Source organism: Pinus tabuliformis, chromosome 3_2 (assembly GCF_031772625.1).
Source record: "Pinus tabuliformis cultivar Carrire ecotype Pingquan chromosome 3_2, CPIR1, whole genome shotgun sequence".
Taxonomy (NCBI): Eukaryota; Viridiplantae; Streptophyta; class Pinopsida; order Pinales; family Pinaceae; genus Pinus; species Pinus tabuliformis.
In genome coordinates, this window is record NC_142302.1 from 167,368,447 (window position 1) to 167,385,167 (window position 16,721).

Here is a 16,721-nt window from a genome sequence, read left to right on the forward strand (position 1 = left end):
TATAATTTCTTAGTACCATGTTTCATAATCAATCAATTATAAACCAAATTTTAACATCTAAACATTAATTTAGTCAATTTTCTAAAAATCATTATGAGACCCCCTTGTGGGAACTTTGTTCATGGGTAGTCATGGGCTAACCTTACTTTTTTTGTGCAAACATGCCTTTCTAAGTTTTTTCAACCCACCAACTCATTGTTGAAATACATTGCATCAATCCCCTTCTCCTCTACATCATATTCTTCTTCAATTTCATCTTCTTCTGCTAATTTATACTTTACGGGCCTTCCTCTGGGATCATATCTAACAACATATGACCAACCTACTTTACCTAGAATGTCTACGTAAAATACTTGTTCACATTGGCTTGGAAGAACATATGACTCTAATCCTAGCTCAAGATTCCTTGTATCAACCATGGTAAATCCGTTAGCATTCTTAATAATAGTTCTATCAAGGTCACGTTCATGGATTTGTAGCCTAAATCATTTGACATTGAACACAACTATTTTGAAGGATTCAAAGTCACACTCAAGTATATCAGGCATATACCCATAGTATCGATTATCAGATATTTTTGGATGTTTGTCACCTCTAGAGGAAACATTAATAACTTGAAATACTATAGTTATCCCACTATCAGAAGTTTTCATCTTTTCATCCAACCTTTTGATGCGAAATTTGTGGCCATCACACCACATTTTGTTGTGGTGTTTCAACTATATGGAAAGCACATAAAAAATACATTGTCAATTGATAATCATATTTATACTTTAAAATTTGCAAATTAAGAAAAAACATGACATATGTATCAATATAATTGTAAAAAAGACCAAGTAGTATGAGTGAGTATGCTTGCCTGATAATCTCTTAAACCATATGCTAAATGAATTTCCCTCTTTGTAATATTGGTATCTCCACTACATTGATCTTCTTTTACCAATGTAGACACACCATACCAGAATCACCTACCATTATTAACGTGTTTGCATCGTTCAATCCATACCTTCATCCAATCAAGATTGTTTGCAATGTATAAATGTATTGCATCCCACTCTCGACTGGTTGTATTAAAATAAAACAATTTACATATATATATATATATATATATATATATATATATATATATATATATATATAATTAGTTACCATGTTATGCCTTCACAATAATGGATTTGAAGGAATACTAAAAATTAAATAAGTATAAAAACAAAAAAGTCAAATGTGTTATAAATATCCACTATCTACTTACATCTCACTTTCCTCATTCTACATTTCCCCAATAGGTGCTCCCCTTAAAATGTGTTCATGGAGTTAACATCCGAAATGTGATCCAAGGCATTAATACTTTTTCCTATTGTAGGACTATATTGACAAAAATAAACCATGGTTTGATATATACCATATATCCCTCTACCATAGAACCCTTAGGACGTGCCATTTTTTTTACCAAAGCCTTCAGTGATTTCAATTTTCTATCAACCATCCACATTGATGTTGTGTGTACATGTCCACACTTCTCAATCTCCTCGACTTGGTGTATGAGGTAGTGTTCTTGTGCATTGAAAAATTTCAGAGGTAGATACTTTTTCATTTCACACATTAGACGAGGAATTTGTTTCCTCCAATATTTTATATCTCCTTTATCGATTTATTTAGATGGTCCAACCATCTGCAAATGAAGCAATAAAATAATGGGTTTCAACAAAAAACGTATATAGTACATGATGACAAGTAAAACACATGCAGTCAAAAATATGTGACATAACAACTTATTGAACAAATTACACTTTTCACATAAATCTCCACTTACCTCATGTATTTTCCAAGATTATATATAACTTGTTTGACATTGTTGTCAAAGTTTTCTAGGATATATAGAGGTAGTTGTAACAAAAATAATGATCGATCATTATTTTTTCCCAAATTAGTAGAAAACACTAATTAATAAGATGTTTCACCAATGTGTAAATGTATACACCAAAATAATTACCTTAATGAAGGTATGCCAATCATGAGTTTTTATCCCACCTAATTCACCTTTGTTTGTTAGGATATTCCTTATGTTTGAAGAAAATCTGGTTGGAAAATTAAATTTTATAATAACCTCTTTAACATCCTTACTTTGTTGCTATGTCAATAACCATGGAAGGGCACTTATATTTTGGTCGTCTCCATCGCTATTTGAATGATTTTCAATTTGTAATGCATGTTTGGCCTCTTTAATGTCATTATAAATCTTGAAATTGTTTTCAATATCTCTCCTTCCATCTAATATTTTCCATAACATCTCTATTACATTATTCCTGATGTGCATTGTATCAAACAAATGAACAATTTCTAGGTGCTCATAGTAGGGGAGTCTATTGAATTTCTTGGGATAACTTTTCATTCCTCGTGGAAGTGCCCTGTTAGTAATGCCTTGATGACCTACATCATGAATCATAGTTAAAGATATTATAATAACAATATAACCTATTAATTAGTACAGTGAAGAAAAATCCATAAAATATAAAATAATCCAAACATATCATGTATATTGATACATAGACAATTAATCGATCCATACCTTGAGAGACTTTATTATATTTCAACTTCCATGCACGAGGTGTAATTCTTTGTGGTCTTAATCTAGTCTCTTCTTTCACATTGAAAAGATGTTTTTGAGTACTTCGGTACCTATGGTTCTTAGAAAATAAGTTCTTATACTCATCAAACACCTCCTTTCCTAAGCATCCTGAACGGTGAGATTTCATCTTAGGACCACAAACTGGACAAGAAAATTTACCCATTGTTTGAATACTTGAAGAGATGGAATAATTTTTTTATCAATTATTTTAAGTATGTACAATGGTGGAACTATTTTAAAAACATACATGAAATGAACTTCATAAAATTAAACACTATTAAAGTGTAGTGTAATGTTATAACATACCAAAAAATGTGTTAGCCCTCGGGCATCATGAATTTTCCATATAAGCATTGCATGGAATTCAAATTCCCTTTATGCATCTATTGGTCTAGAGATATCATGCATAGTGACACCATTCCATAACTCCACTAACTCATCGATAAGAGACTCGATATATACATCCATATCTTTGACATAGTACTTACCTAACTGATTGAACATACAATACATAATTACTACATATATGAGTAAATAAATAAAAATATAAGATATAATTATAAGACATAATTGAAAATATATGAGTAAACAAAAAAAATATAAGACATAATTATGAAACAAACAAGACAAATGAGATGTTATTGTGTTAAAAAAAATTATTCTAAGCAAATTAACACCTGGAACAATCATTGTCAACATTATGTGCTCCCTCTTTATTGACTTCCACTGAGGAATGTTATTGTTGATAACAAAAATGAGACACACCAAGTAAGTAGACCTGGGATCTCCAAATGGATTGACACCATCAACTACAATGAAATCCTAAGATTAGGAGGTTCTCTTTTAAAATCTAGACACTTTTCCTCTATATTGTTAAATGTAGATCCATTTGTAAGCATTCGAAGAACACCATATTCACTTCTATTCGTTGCATGGTAATCCATAAGTTTTGCTATGATTTTGAACCTAAACAATTGTCGTAGACGTGGAATTATGGGAATATAACGAAGAACCTTGTGAGGCACTTTTTTTGTTACTTTATCGATTTGATATCTACTCTCATCACATTTTGGGCATTTGTATTTCAATGCATGTTCTTTATAATAGAGAATATCATCATTAGGGCATGCATGAATAGCTTGATAATCCATTCCAATATATTTCATAATGGCATGTAAATATCAATATGTATGAGGTAAAACATTTGATGTTGGTAACATAAATTCGCCTAATAATCTACAAAATAAAAATAAAAAAGTAGTATTGGTTAATGTATTAAACAATATCAATCGTACATATAGCATCCAAATGTTACAAATTAATTGAATGATGATCAACGTACAAACATTAAAAGCAAAGGAAAGCATAGTTTCTTTATTATATATATAGTACTAAATGTCACAAAATATATTGCATACCTTAGGAGTTGTGTCACACATTTGTTTGACAAACCATACACCACCTTTAATTTTACCAACAACAATACAACAAAGAGAAAAGATGTTTCTGAGCCTTCATAAAGAGGTTTAATTTCCTTCTCAAGTACATGTATTTCAAAAGCACGGTCATCACACTAGTTTCCATCATCATCCATTCCAACATTATTAAATGTCTCCTGGATCAATCTATTTGTCTCATCTTCTTCAACTATGCTATCAACATCATTATCTTCTTCCATAGGATCAATATCTTGATCTTCAATATTAATCACTCCATGTTCTTGAACATTTTCTTGTACTACAACCACCTCTTCCTTGTTGATCAATTCCCTAGGGGACCCATATTATGAAATTACAATCAATAAAGTAATGTTAGTATATATAGTAAATATTTAAACGTCGATATAACAAACAAAGAGAAAGAGAAAGAAAACTTAGGTGAGACCAAGGAACAAAGACAACAAATCAATGATGATGGTTGTGAAATTTATCAAGATATTGAAGAATATGTTGAAAAAATCTAAGGAAGATGTTACTTTTCTTGACATGTAGGAAGTGAGACACTTTCTAAGATATATAGTTACAACCATAATAAAAAACATATTGATATTATTTTTCATTCATCATTATAATGTCATATTCTTTCTTAATTTCAGTTAAAGACAAAAAGTTTTAAGATGATGGGTGAGAAACCATGACCTTGGGTGAGATCAAGCAAAAAATACAACAAATCAATGTGATCATGAAGCTTGTGCAATTTAACAAGATGTTTAATATTAGGTTGAAAACATTTAGCAACAATCAACATGTGTGAGTTGTAGGAATGTGTCTGGCACATATTCTAATGATAACTATAAGAGCGTTTAATGCAAAGAAGTGCACTAGAACTAACTCTAATGATGTGCAAAGGTTCGACACATATAGGGATGAACATACTTAATAAAAGCACCTGTGACTATAAGAAGACATACAAACGACACTTGCACATGTGAACGACCTTGAAAGTGACACATGCCAAAGCAAAGCTAATATGAAAACGCCACTTATTAAAGTGAAAGCAAGCCAAAATGACAGTTGCAAATGTGAAAGCGACACTTGTGAAAATGAAAGTGTGCAAAAGATGACAATTGAGAAAAATCACCAAAATAGAAGTACAAACACAACCAAAGTGAGGGAGGATGTCAAAAAAAGTGTGCACTGACTGTCAACATGAGTTAAACATCATACACGCATTGTCTTGATGGATGGTGCTATGCTTGTTTAAGCTTGCATAAAGGAAGTGCGCTTTTTCTTTAGGAAAGTGGTAGGGAACCCACTAAAGACATTTTTTATAGGAAACCCTTTTTTACTAAGGCACGACATCAAATATCTCTCCTTCTACACAAAATGGGGTATTCTTTCTTTTTGAATACTTATTTGATTTGACCAAAATGTCAAAAACTCACTCCTTTGTACTTAGTGGTAAGTGAATGTTATAGAATAAAAAAATTGTGCCTACTTCAAAATACATTCAAAATGGAATGTTCTACCTTGCATGAGTGATAATAAGTAAGATAAATTTGGAAAAAATAAACATTGATGATTTATCAAACATTTCATTAATCTACCATTTTGCTAGAACTATTATAGCTTTCATATTACTTCAATTAGTTTTCTCACAATTTACAACATATGAGACCCTTTAATTATCACAAAAAGAGACTTTATATAGAGAATTCTTCACTCTATATCACTTGAGCTTGAAAAGTTCATTGTCACCTAAAACATTTTGAAACACCAAGTGAAAGGCTTGTGTCCCATACTTTTTTCTTTAAAAAATGAGAAAGATACTCTCTTATGAGCAAAATAGATTATGGTTAGTAACATAAAATTTTAATAAATTGCGGTTTATCATTTTAAACTTTTTAATAAATAAAGTAATTCCTTTTTTTATATTATCGTTTTCATAAAAAAATGGGTTTTTATTAATTATCATCTTACCTAAATTAATAAAATGGGCTCCTTTTATATATATCCGTTCATATTTCTTTATAATAATTTTATTTTTAATCAAATTTTTATTTAATTATATTTATTTTTATTATTTTGTCTTATAAAATTTTATTACAATATATTATGTAATTATTTTCTTCTTTTCTATAAAAATGTATTCACTATATCCATCTTCTAAATTATGTGCATATTATACTTTATAAACTTATTAATAATGTTCCGTAAAAACCAATTATTAATATCTAAATCCTCTAGGTCCTAATTAGCCTTAAACCCTTAACCCCTAAGCCCTTAACCCCTAACCCATAAACCCTTAAACAATAACCCCTTTTATACCTAAGCCCATAAAGTAATTAACCCCTAACTCGACCTAAACCCTTAAATGACCCTAATGCAAATAATCAAATAATATTTCTCCACATCAAGATGACAACATAGGTCAAACACCTCCCAAAAGAATATAAAATAAATTTACAATAAAAAGACAATGCAATTTAAAATACAAAGACATACAATCTAAAATACAATATACATATAAATATTTACAAAAACAATTTACAATACAAAGACATATAATGAATAACTTACTAATGGATGATATTCATGTCCACCTTTAGCGTGTCCATAGTCTCTACAATGTTTTTTAGCTGATTTTATTAGAATTCTCCTTGGCCTCAAGCCCTTGCAATTTCTACAAGGGAAATAACATCTTCGATCCTCAGAAGCCCTCGATTTCAATCCCATGTATCCTTTGTATCCTTGAGGAATGTTATGTGACATTTTTTGTCACCAAACTTTTAGTGATGATTTTGTTCAAAAATTAACCTCAAAATAAGTCTATAACCTTTCAAAACAAATGCGACTAATATAGCAACTATGTCAAAGTTATATGATGTTTGGGCATATATATATATATATATATATATATATATATATATATATATATATTATATTTATTATAATTAGTTAAACTTAATGTAAAGCGGTCCCATATTAGACGTTGTCAATGAAAAAAATCCATTAATAATGGAACTGAACGTTATGCAACAGGTAATTGTCAGTTGTCAGATATTGGACAATACATTTTCATATTGGAAAAAATTGTCAGATATTCGATAGTAAATGAAATCTTGTCGGATATTCAATGACCATCAGGATAATAAAAATAAATAAATAAATATACAAAACGTCGGATAGTCGACGGGAAAAGAACTTCCGTAGAATATTCGACAGTTAAATAACTCCAATCGGATATTTGATGAACGTCGGAATTAAAAAACAAAAACAAAAAAAACAAAAAGCAAAAAATACATTTAACTTCTGACACTTTTTCTGATTTTATCCGTTCCGTCAAATTATATCGTCATTATTTCCACCCAAATGTAGTAGTGAATTAATTGATAAAGGTGAGAATTCTCTAGAAACTCACATGGATCGACTTAGATATTATCTCAAACATTGATAAGGATTTAATCATGGTCATTGGTGACCCAACAGGAGATTATAAAAATAATTTGATGGGGTTGGAGAATAACACACTTGAGAGGTTGAGTCCCTTGGTAGTGATCAAGTTTCCCAGTTGTAATGATTTAGCAGAATGAAGTTTGATCCAGAGAGGGGACATAGAGATGGTGAGTCTAGAGGAATTTTCCAAGTTCTCGAGAGTCATCTATAGGAGGGTTGAGTTTCCTCAATGAGGTTGCGCAAGGACTACACAAGAACCTTTAAAGGTAGAGTATAATTTAGCTGGAGTGAGGATCGATTAAGCTGTTGGAGGTCAGGAGAATTTCCAAAAGGGATAGTGGGTCATTCTCAAAGCTGAGTTGAGCAAGTAGACTTGAACAGAACGAATTCCATGTAGTGCATGTGAGGGTCTACGCAGCGTCTGTGCAGAATGCTGAAGCAGGGGTTCGAGCATCCCAGTTTGTGTCAGTATATGGAGCTAGATCACTATCAGGCGAGGCAAGATTTGTCTCGCTAATTTTTTTGGTTGGATTATCTTGTAGAGGATTGTCGGTTTTGGGCATCTAGTTGTACTCAAAATTTCACTGCTACTGAATCATTAGAGAAACTTTGAGGTCTAAAATGGGCCTCCTAAGGAATATTATAAAATAATAGTGGAAATAATAAAACAAGATTTGATTACATCATCAAATTTTAGAGGGAAAAAAAAAGAAAAAAAATACTTTTTCAACTCGTAATTTCAACCTATCTCCCTAAAATTCTACTCAAATTGTCATCAGGAGCACTTGTTGTATGATGAATTTAATTCCTCATCCAATGAGTACCCATGTTGCATACTTTTGATAGACCCTGCTACATGAAAAATGATAAATACATGAAAAAACATGATTGCAATCATATTTTCAAATGTATTTTACATTTTTCCTGTAGTAGGGTCCATCGAAATTTGTCAATGCAGGTACTCCTTGGATGAGGAATTAAATTCTACATCCAAATAGTTCTTCTGAGATATAGGTTACAAAGGAGTTCTACTAGTAAATCTCCTTCAATTGCCACCTGTAATTCTATTCATATATATATATATATATATATATATATAATTAGTTAAACTCAACGTAAAGAAGTTCCATATTAGACGTTGTCAACGAAAAAAAAAAGCCATTAATGATGGAATTGAATGTTATGCAATAGTTAATTGCCATTTGTTGGATATTGGACAATACATTTTCATAATGGAAAAAATGACAGATATTGGAAAGTAAAAGAACTCTTGTCACATATTCAATGATCGTTAGAATAATAAAAATATAAAATACAAAATGTTGGATAGACGACGGGAAAAGAACTTCCATAGAATATTCGAAAGTTAAATAACTCCAATCGAATATTTGAGGACCATCAAAATTTAAAAAAAAAAAACAAAAACAAAAAATACATTTGAATTCTGACACTTTTTTCGATTTTATCCATTTCGTCAGATTTTATTGTCATAATTTCCACCCAAATGTAGTAGTGAATTAATTGAGAAAGGTGAGAATTCTCTAGAAACTCACATGGATCGACTTAGAGATTATCTCAAACATCGATAAGGATTTAATCATGGTCATTGGCGACCCAACAGGATATTATTAAAAAGAGTTTAATGGGGTTGGGGAATAACACACTTGAGAGGTCGAGTTCCTTGGCAGTGATCAAGTTTCCCAGCTACAATGATTCAACAGAAAGAAGTTTGATCCAGAGAGGGGACGCAAATACAGTGAGTCTGGAGGAAGATTTCCAGTTCTGGAGAGTCATCTATAGGAGGGTTGATTTTCCTCAATGAGGTTGCGCAGGGACTGCACAAGAAGCTTCAAAGGTAGAGTTCGCTTTAGCTGGATTGAGGTTCAATTTAGTTGTTGGAGGTCAGGATAATTTCCAAAGGGGCTAGTGAGTCATTCTCAAAGCTTAGTTGAGCAAGTCGGCTTGATCATAGCAAATTCCAGGAAGTGCATGTGAGGGTTTGCACAACATCGATGCAGAATACTAATGTAGGGGTTCGAGCATCCCAGTTTGTGTTAGTATATGGAGCTAGATCACTATCAGGTGAGGCAATATTTGTCTCACTAATTTTTGTGGTTGGGTTATCTTGTAGAGGATTTTCAATTTTTGGCATCCAGTTGTACTCACAATTTCGCTACTACAAAACCATTAGAGAAATTTTGAGGTCTAAAATGGGCCTCCTAAGGAATATTAAAAAATAATAGTGGAAATAACAAAGCAAGATTTGATTACATCATCAAATTTTATAGGGGAAAAAGAAAAATTTAATTTTTCAACTTATTTCCCTAAAATTATACTCAAATTTTGAGCAGGAGCACTCATTGGATGTTGTATTTAATTCCTCATCCAATGAGTACCCATGTTGCATACTTTTGATAGACCCTGCTACATGGAAAATGAGAAATACGTGAAAAACATGATTGCAATGATATTTTTCATGTATTTCTCATTTTTCCTATCGTAGGGTCCATCAAAATTATTCAACATGGGTACTCCTTGGATGAGGAATAAAATTCTACATCCAACGAGTTATCACACTCAAAATTTGAGTAAAATCATAAGGAGATAAGTTGAAAATATGAATTGAAAAAGTAGTTTTTATATTTTTATAGTTTTTAATACTTTTACTTTTTTAATCCAAAAATGGTGAATCATATCCCATGGTTTACATCATCATTTTGAATCCTATTGGTTCTTATAAAGTTTATTTCGGTGTACATTTTTGTTTCAAGGCCCATTTTTTACCTAAAAAATTCTCTAATGAATAAAAACCCTCAATTGTTGCACCAATTTTCCCGCATTGGGTTTTGTCTGGGAATTTGTCCAAAAATAAGTGTGTCAAATTTTATTTTGTGTGTGCATATTATTTATCATTTTCTAGTTTATTTTCTGCAGCATTTTTATGGTGAAAATTGCATTTTTTATTTTATTCATCATTTGTTGTAGCAAATAAACTGCTTAATAATTTCCAGTTGCTGCAATAGTTGAAATTTTCACATGGTATTAGAGAAATTTTGACGAACAAGAGGCTGAGAGAGGAAGAGGGACAAATTCGCAGCTCAGAGGGAGCAACAACACAATTTCTTTAGGGGTTTCGCAGTGCCAAGATAGGTTGTGTGAATTGTTGGGCAAGGGGTCGAATTTCCAGTTGCAAAGTGCAGGAAGGGTCAATTTGTTCGGGGAGTAATTCCAACGGGAAGTAGGTGAGAAGCTCAGTATTTTCGTAAAGCATATTCTTAATCTGGGCACAAATAATTTGCAACATTGATTGCAGTAATAGATTAGTGTCCATGTGGAAGAGAATTTTCACACACCAAGGATTTTCTCAGAGGGTTTCTTGTTCTAGGAAATTTGTGATTTCCAATTGAAAAGGTAGACCCAGCTAGCAAGAGTGCGCATTCTAGAAGGGAGTGTGAATTTCAAAGTAGGTAGTCGATCAGGAAAAGAGAAGATTCCTATTTATAACCCATTTGTGAGTTTGCAAAGATGGCTTCAGTAGGACTCCTTGATCAGGATAGATTGGATGGTGCTTCCAACAATGTTATTTGGAAGGCCAGATGTCCTTTCTGCTAGATGATCATGGTCTACAATATTACACACAAATATTTATAGCCATACCTACAGACCCGAGGCATCTAGATAATTACATAAATGAAAAGGCTAAGACGAAGAGGTTTCCAAGGGATTAGTGGATGAGATACTCTACCTGGATGGGATCGTTTGTGGTCATATTTCACGCAGGAGGATATGTAACTTTCTCTAGTCAAGATTAGTCTCAGTGGCAGTAGCAGAGGATCAAATATTATGAAGGAGGAGGAGAATGTAGCCCTTGCATCAAAGGGAAAGGTAAAGAAATGTCCCAGTCAGGGACAAGGCTCGTAGGGAGGTGTGAAGAAGAAGAAGGAAATGTCAAAGGTAAAGTGCTTCAGATGTGGTGAGTTCGGTCACTACAGTACTCAGTTTCCTTGAAGGAAGAAGGACAAGGAGAAGCAGGTGAAAGAAGCAGCCTCAGTAGAGATAGATGATTTTTCCTCCAGATTGGAGGAAGATTTCACTTTGTATGCAGTTATACCTCCAGGAAAGAGGTGGGGAGACATTGAGCTCTAGAATCTAGAGTTGCGTAGACCTAGGTAGGGTCCATCAAGGTAAGCATTAGATATATGTTTCCTCTAGGGCCATAGCCTTTCTACAAGGACCCACAGTATTCAATAGCAGATGGATCAGAGTCAGATGGTGCATTTAGTTCTTGAGGGATAGTTGCAGTACTTTTTGTAGTCAGATGCTAAGGAACATAGTGCAATTGCAGTGCAGATACTGGTAGTATTCAATGACTCACGAGATAGTTGCAGTCCATAGATACAATTGATTTAGTATTCATGATTTCAGTTGCAGTAGTTACAACAGCAGTAAAAGAATGAGATCAGTTGCAGCCCAGTGGCATAGTTGGAAGCAGTACATGGTCACTAGTATAAATGGGGCCAAAATATGACAGCTATTAGTCAAATATGCAACTTATTGGTGTCGACTATCTGACACATTAGTGCTTATCAAATCATCATTGGAATTATGTCAAATAGTCAATAGTTTAGTTACCGTCAGATATCCGATAGTAAAGATGTCGATTATCTGACACATAAAAAGGTTGAAATGGTCATTAAACAACTAGTATTTATAAGTCATTGTTGCAACACTACAAATCATTGGATATCTGGAAGGTCGTGCACCAGTTCATAGTCGGATATTCAACACATAGTTCATTTTTTCCGATGGAAAAAACCGACATTGAGGCGTCGAGTAATCGACGACATAAGTAAATTTTGCAACAGAAGTGTTGTCACTCCGACGCTTTCAAGTCAATGGTGAATTGTCAAATATGCGACGAATGAGAATTCTGTCCAATGGGAGTGCTGTGGTACCACTGCTTCTGTCCATCAATTTGGCCTTTGAGCCTTAGATGAGTACTCTAACCGGAAATCATCAAATATTCGAAGACCTGCCTTAGATGTCGAATATTTGATGTATATATGCATTTAAAAATATATATAATACACAGTACTATTTTGAAGACTATAAGAATGCCATCACACATAACATCCTTCATTATTAACCATCTAGAGTTGAAACTATAGGAGTCCACTAGCTACAAGTGTTGTCATAAAAAAAAATCATATTTTCTATTATCTATACATTATACCAGTTTGCAAATACAATCACTCCCAATCCATGAAATTTTGACATCTTCCTAGAGCTTGTCAATCTCCTCTTTGAAAAAATTATCTTTAAGATCTTGAATTACCTCTACACTAGAAGGCTAAGTGACAAATTATTTTTCCATTAGAGTCAAATTATGATGTGAATTCCCAACATCACAATTCAACCCTTGACTCCATGTACCTTCTTTAAGTGTTGCAATGAAACATGTCAATTTTCCTTTAGAACATTGAAGAAATTCGAATCCCTTACTGCCATATTGACCATCCTCAATTTGCCAACTTCCAAAAAGAGAAGAGTACACTTTTGTTCCCATATTACCACCTTCATCCTCTTCATGAGGGTAACCTAGGATGTTTCCTTTAATATACCACTTTTGGCATGATCATCTTTGACCATAGGATGCATGGATATTTTTTTCCTAAAGAAATTTATAAGGGTGTTGTCCAAAGTACCATATGAAAATCAAGCTAGGAAAGGATTTTTCACTATTGTTGCATAACCATTTCTTTTTGTTGGAACTGTTGGGAAATATTGTAAGAAACCACATCATGGTGACTAAAAATTCATAAGTGGCTAATGTGGAATAACATGGAATATTAGTTAGATATGAACTATCCATGTCCTTAGGCATGGTGCTCTCTCATATCAAGGTATATATGCTCCAAAACTAGACCTTGTGACCTACAAGATTTTGAAGAATCTACTATGGATGCTCGTTGAGTAGACTTGTAATTTCTCTTCATATATTAACATTTAGAACTTTGTCTCCTGAACAAACAATGATGTGATTTCTTTCTTTTTAGGGATCAATACCTTCTAGTGGAATTCCATAATTGGTATCTAACATAAATGATGAGTATGGATCTTGAGCTTACATAGTTTGAGTGTAAGGGATCATCCTTACATCAGTGCCTACAACTCACAAACAGGTTCATATTTGTTTCCTTTAAATATTTAGACTTGTGGAACTCTTCTTTATGGTAACTAATTTCCATAGACAATAAATTCTTAGTTGATTCTAGAATGGTGCATGACAGGGTTATATCTAATACATTTAAGGGTCTAGATACATGGTAGCATTATAGGACACAAATAAAAACATGTTTGTTGGTCCTTCACTTCAAGACATGTTGGCCAGTCCAACCAAAATCATCTTATTTCATAGATAAATGTAATATACACTATAAATCTTGCTAAGAGACATCAATGTTCTCTTGTTGCATGAAGTTGTTCTCTTGGTCCCCTCTACCACTATATCTAATGATAAAATTTGTAGTCTCATATTGGAGTTTCACTATTAAAAGTGTGTATTCAATCAAGCATTTTTTGACAATGGCTTCTTTGTTGAATGTTGTGGATATGTCTAAAGAAGAGATAGGGAAAACCATGAAAAGGATTGGTACACTTAATGGAAATTTTCACTATGATGAGGCGCTTGGATGCTTCATGATATGCCTCACTCACAAATTTTCAAGGGCCCAGATTGTATGCACCCAAGATCCAAGTTATTGGAGACAATGGATGTCATTTTGGATGTTGTTGGAGTGTATGATCTAAGAAATGACCAATATGATCATCACCAAAGAGGTTTTGATGAAGTGTTTGGACATGGGTTTGTAACTAAGCTTAGCAGTGCTTTATATTACCTTAGATACCATGTGGTAGTGTCCCCTTGATACTCAATGACATATGTTAAAAATGTATAAGGATAAAACCAATATAATTCCCAAATAAGGTTGTTAGGATAAAAGAGGGTTATGAGTTCACAATAGGGGAGGAAATGGATAGTTGAAGGGATAAAAATTCCCTTGCAATGTGTGAACTTGTGAACTCACTAGCACTTAGACAATATGTGTCCAAATATTAATCCATTGGAATTTTTGTTGAGAACACGTCTCATACAGAAAAAAAGCTATATGAAGCATGATTTTGGTTTCGACCAGGTTCAACTTCCATCCTCCATGACATTCAAATTGTTTTCCAAGTCTACAATGTCTCCAACTTCCATCTTGAATCCATAATCTTGAAACCTCATGTCAGCTTGTAGTGATTGAGATGATTTAATGGCTAGTAGATGGAAATTCAAAAATTATGATAAGAAATATATGCTTGTAGTGAGTAATGAGAGTTTGGATAAGATAAAAACTTGGACACTGTGATATTCATCATGTGCATTGGTTGTATTTGAGCCACATACTACCACATCATCTCTCCATAAAGACAATCAACAACTTGGACCTGAGTTAATAGCCTTGCTAGAAAGTATTTTCCAAAGGAAGTGAATGCATTAAGGGAAAACACCTGACCTTGTGTAAGGAAGTGATATTTTTTCCTTATCAACACATTCCTTTGGACAACTATCCTGATCAAAAAAGAACCTTCGTGTTTATGGAGACTACCACAATGCCACCAAGTTCATCTCTAGGATTGTCAAGCGAGAAATTGTTCTAAGGGATGCAAGTCCTTTTCATGATTTTAAGGATGGACTGTGTTCCTGTGGGGATTAATGGTAATGTTTGGCCACGTATAATTGTTTATGTTGTGAGTAGAACTTATTGTATCAAGAAAAAGGGTGCAAAAAATTAGTAATGTAAGAGGTATTTATTGATCATATCTGGTGAGACATTGTGTGGGATGTTAGTATGCATTGAAGGCTTGAAGCTTACAATTATTTGTAACAACACAAGGAAAGGATATTCAATAAAGATGATCTGGAAAAGATCTAAATATTGGTTGGGAAAATTATGAGACTCCTTCAACCAAGTTTGTTAGAAACCTTGCATGATGGACATCATTTTTTTATTGTTCAACATGTTATTCTTGCAAATATCCATAGAATTAACACTAGTAGAATGGAGAATGAGTGAATTGAAGCATGTTTCTTTCTCTTTATTAAGTTCCCTTGGCTTCTTCGAAGATCTAGAAGAAATTGATGCTTCCCTTCAGATCTAGACTTCATAAAAAAAAGTAACTCAAAGTGAAAACCCAAATTATCCAAATTTCCACACTGAATGTTCTAGTTCATGATTCTATCCACAACTAAACACTTAAAAGGTCTGAAATGTGGTCCCCACATCCCATTCAATAATCCAATTGTAAATAAATAAGCATAGATGTGGAGGTGACATGAGATCCAAATGTCTAAAACTTTCGTCATCTAGATCTAATATTCATCAATAGTTTTGGATACAAGAAATTTTAGATATTTAAATTCCTGGATACATTTGTTTTGTAAATGATATTTCGATAAAGTATCTATATCTTGTCTTAAAATGGAAACCCTATATTATAAAATATTGGATCTATTTAGTAATATAATAAATGACTTACAAAGGTTACAAAAAGGAAGAATCCTACATTTGGATTATGTCTAGTGATGTGAGAGGTTATGCATGCTTGAGGAGGTTTCAAGAATTTGCATCAACCTAAGGATTTGTTGACTCCACAATGGGAAAGTTGGGTGCTCTTGAAATGAGGGCTTGGATGAACATACACTAGTACAAATGGGGTAGCATATCATATTTTTAAAATACATCTCCTATGAAGGAAGGCTAAGTATAGTTTATGTTTATCAATTCAGACTCTTATACCAACTAGACACCAACCACACTTATAACTTGTAGAGACCATAAATGTGCCATAATTCCTCCTATAATCCATAAATGGAATGATTTCCAAGGCAAAAAATGGGGTAAAAATGATATTTTATCCCATCATGGGTTCATTCAACTACTTGTTTGCCATACTTTGGATAGCTTGGAGCACATCTTATTTTAGATTTATTTTGGGCTTATATGCTTTTCCTCTCTCTTTCCTATCAGAATCAAGGGATTAACAATGGTTTGGTTCTATGTAAACTCTAATAGGCTCTATGTCTATAGTTATCCACAACTTTTCCCCTTCATCACCCCTAGGAGCATGTGCTTATTCCATATACCTATTTT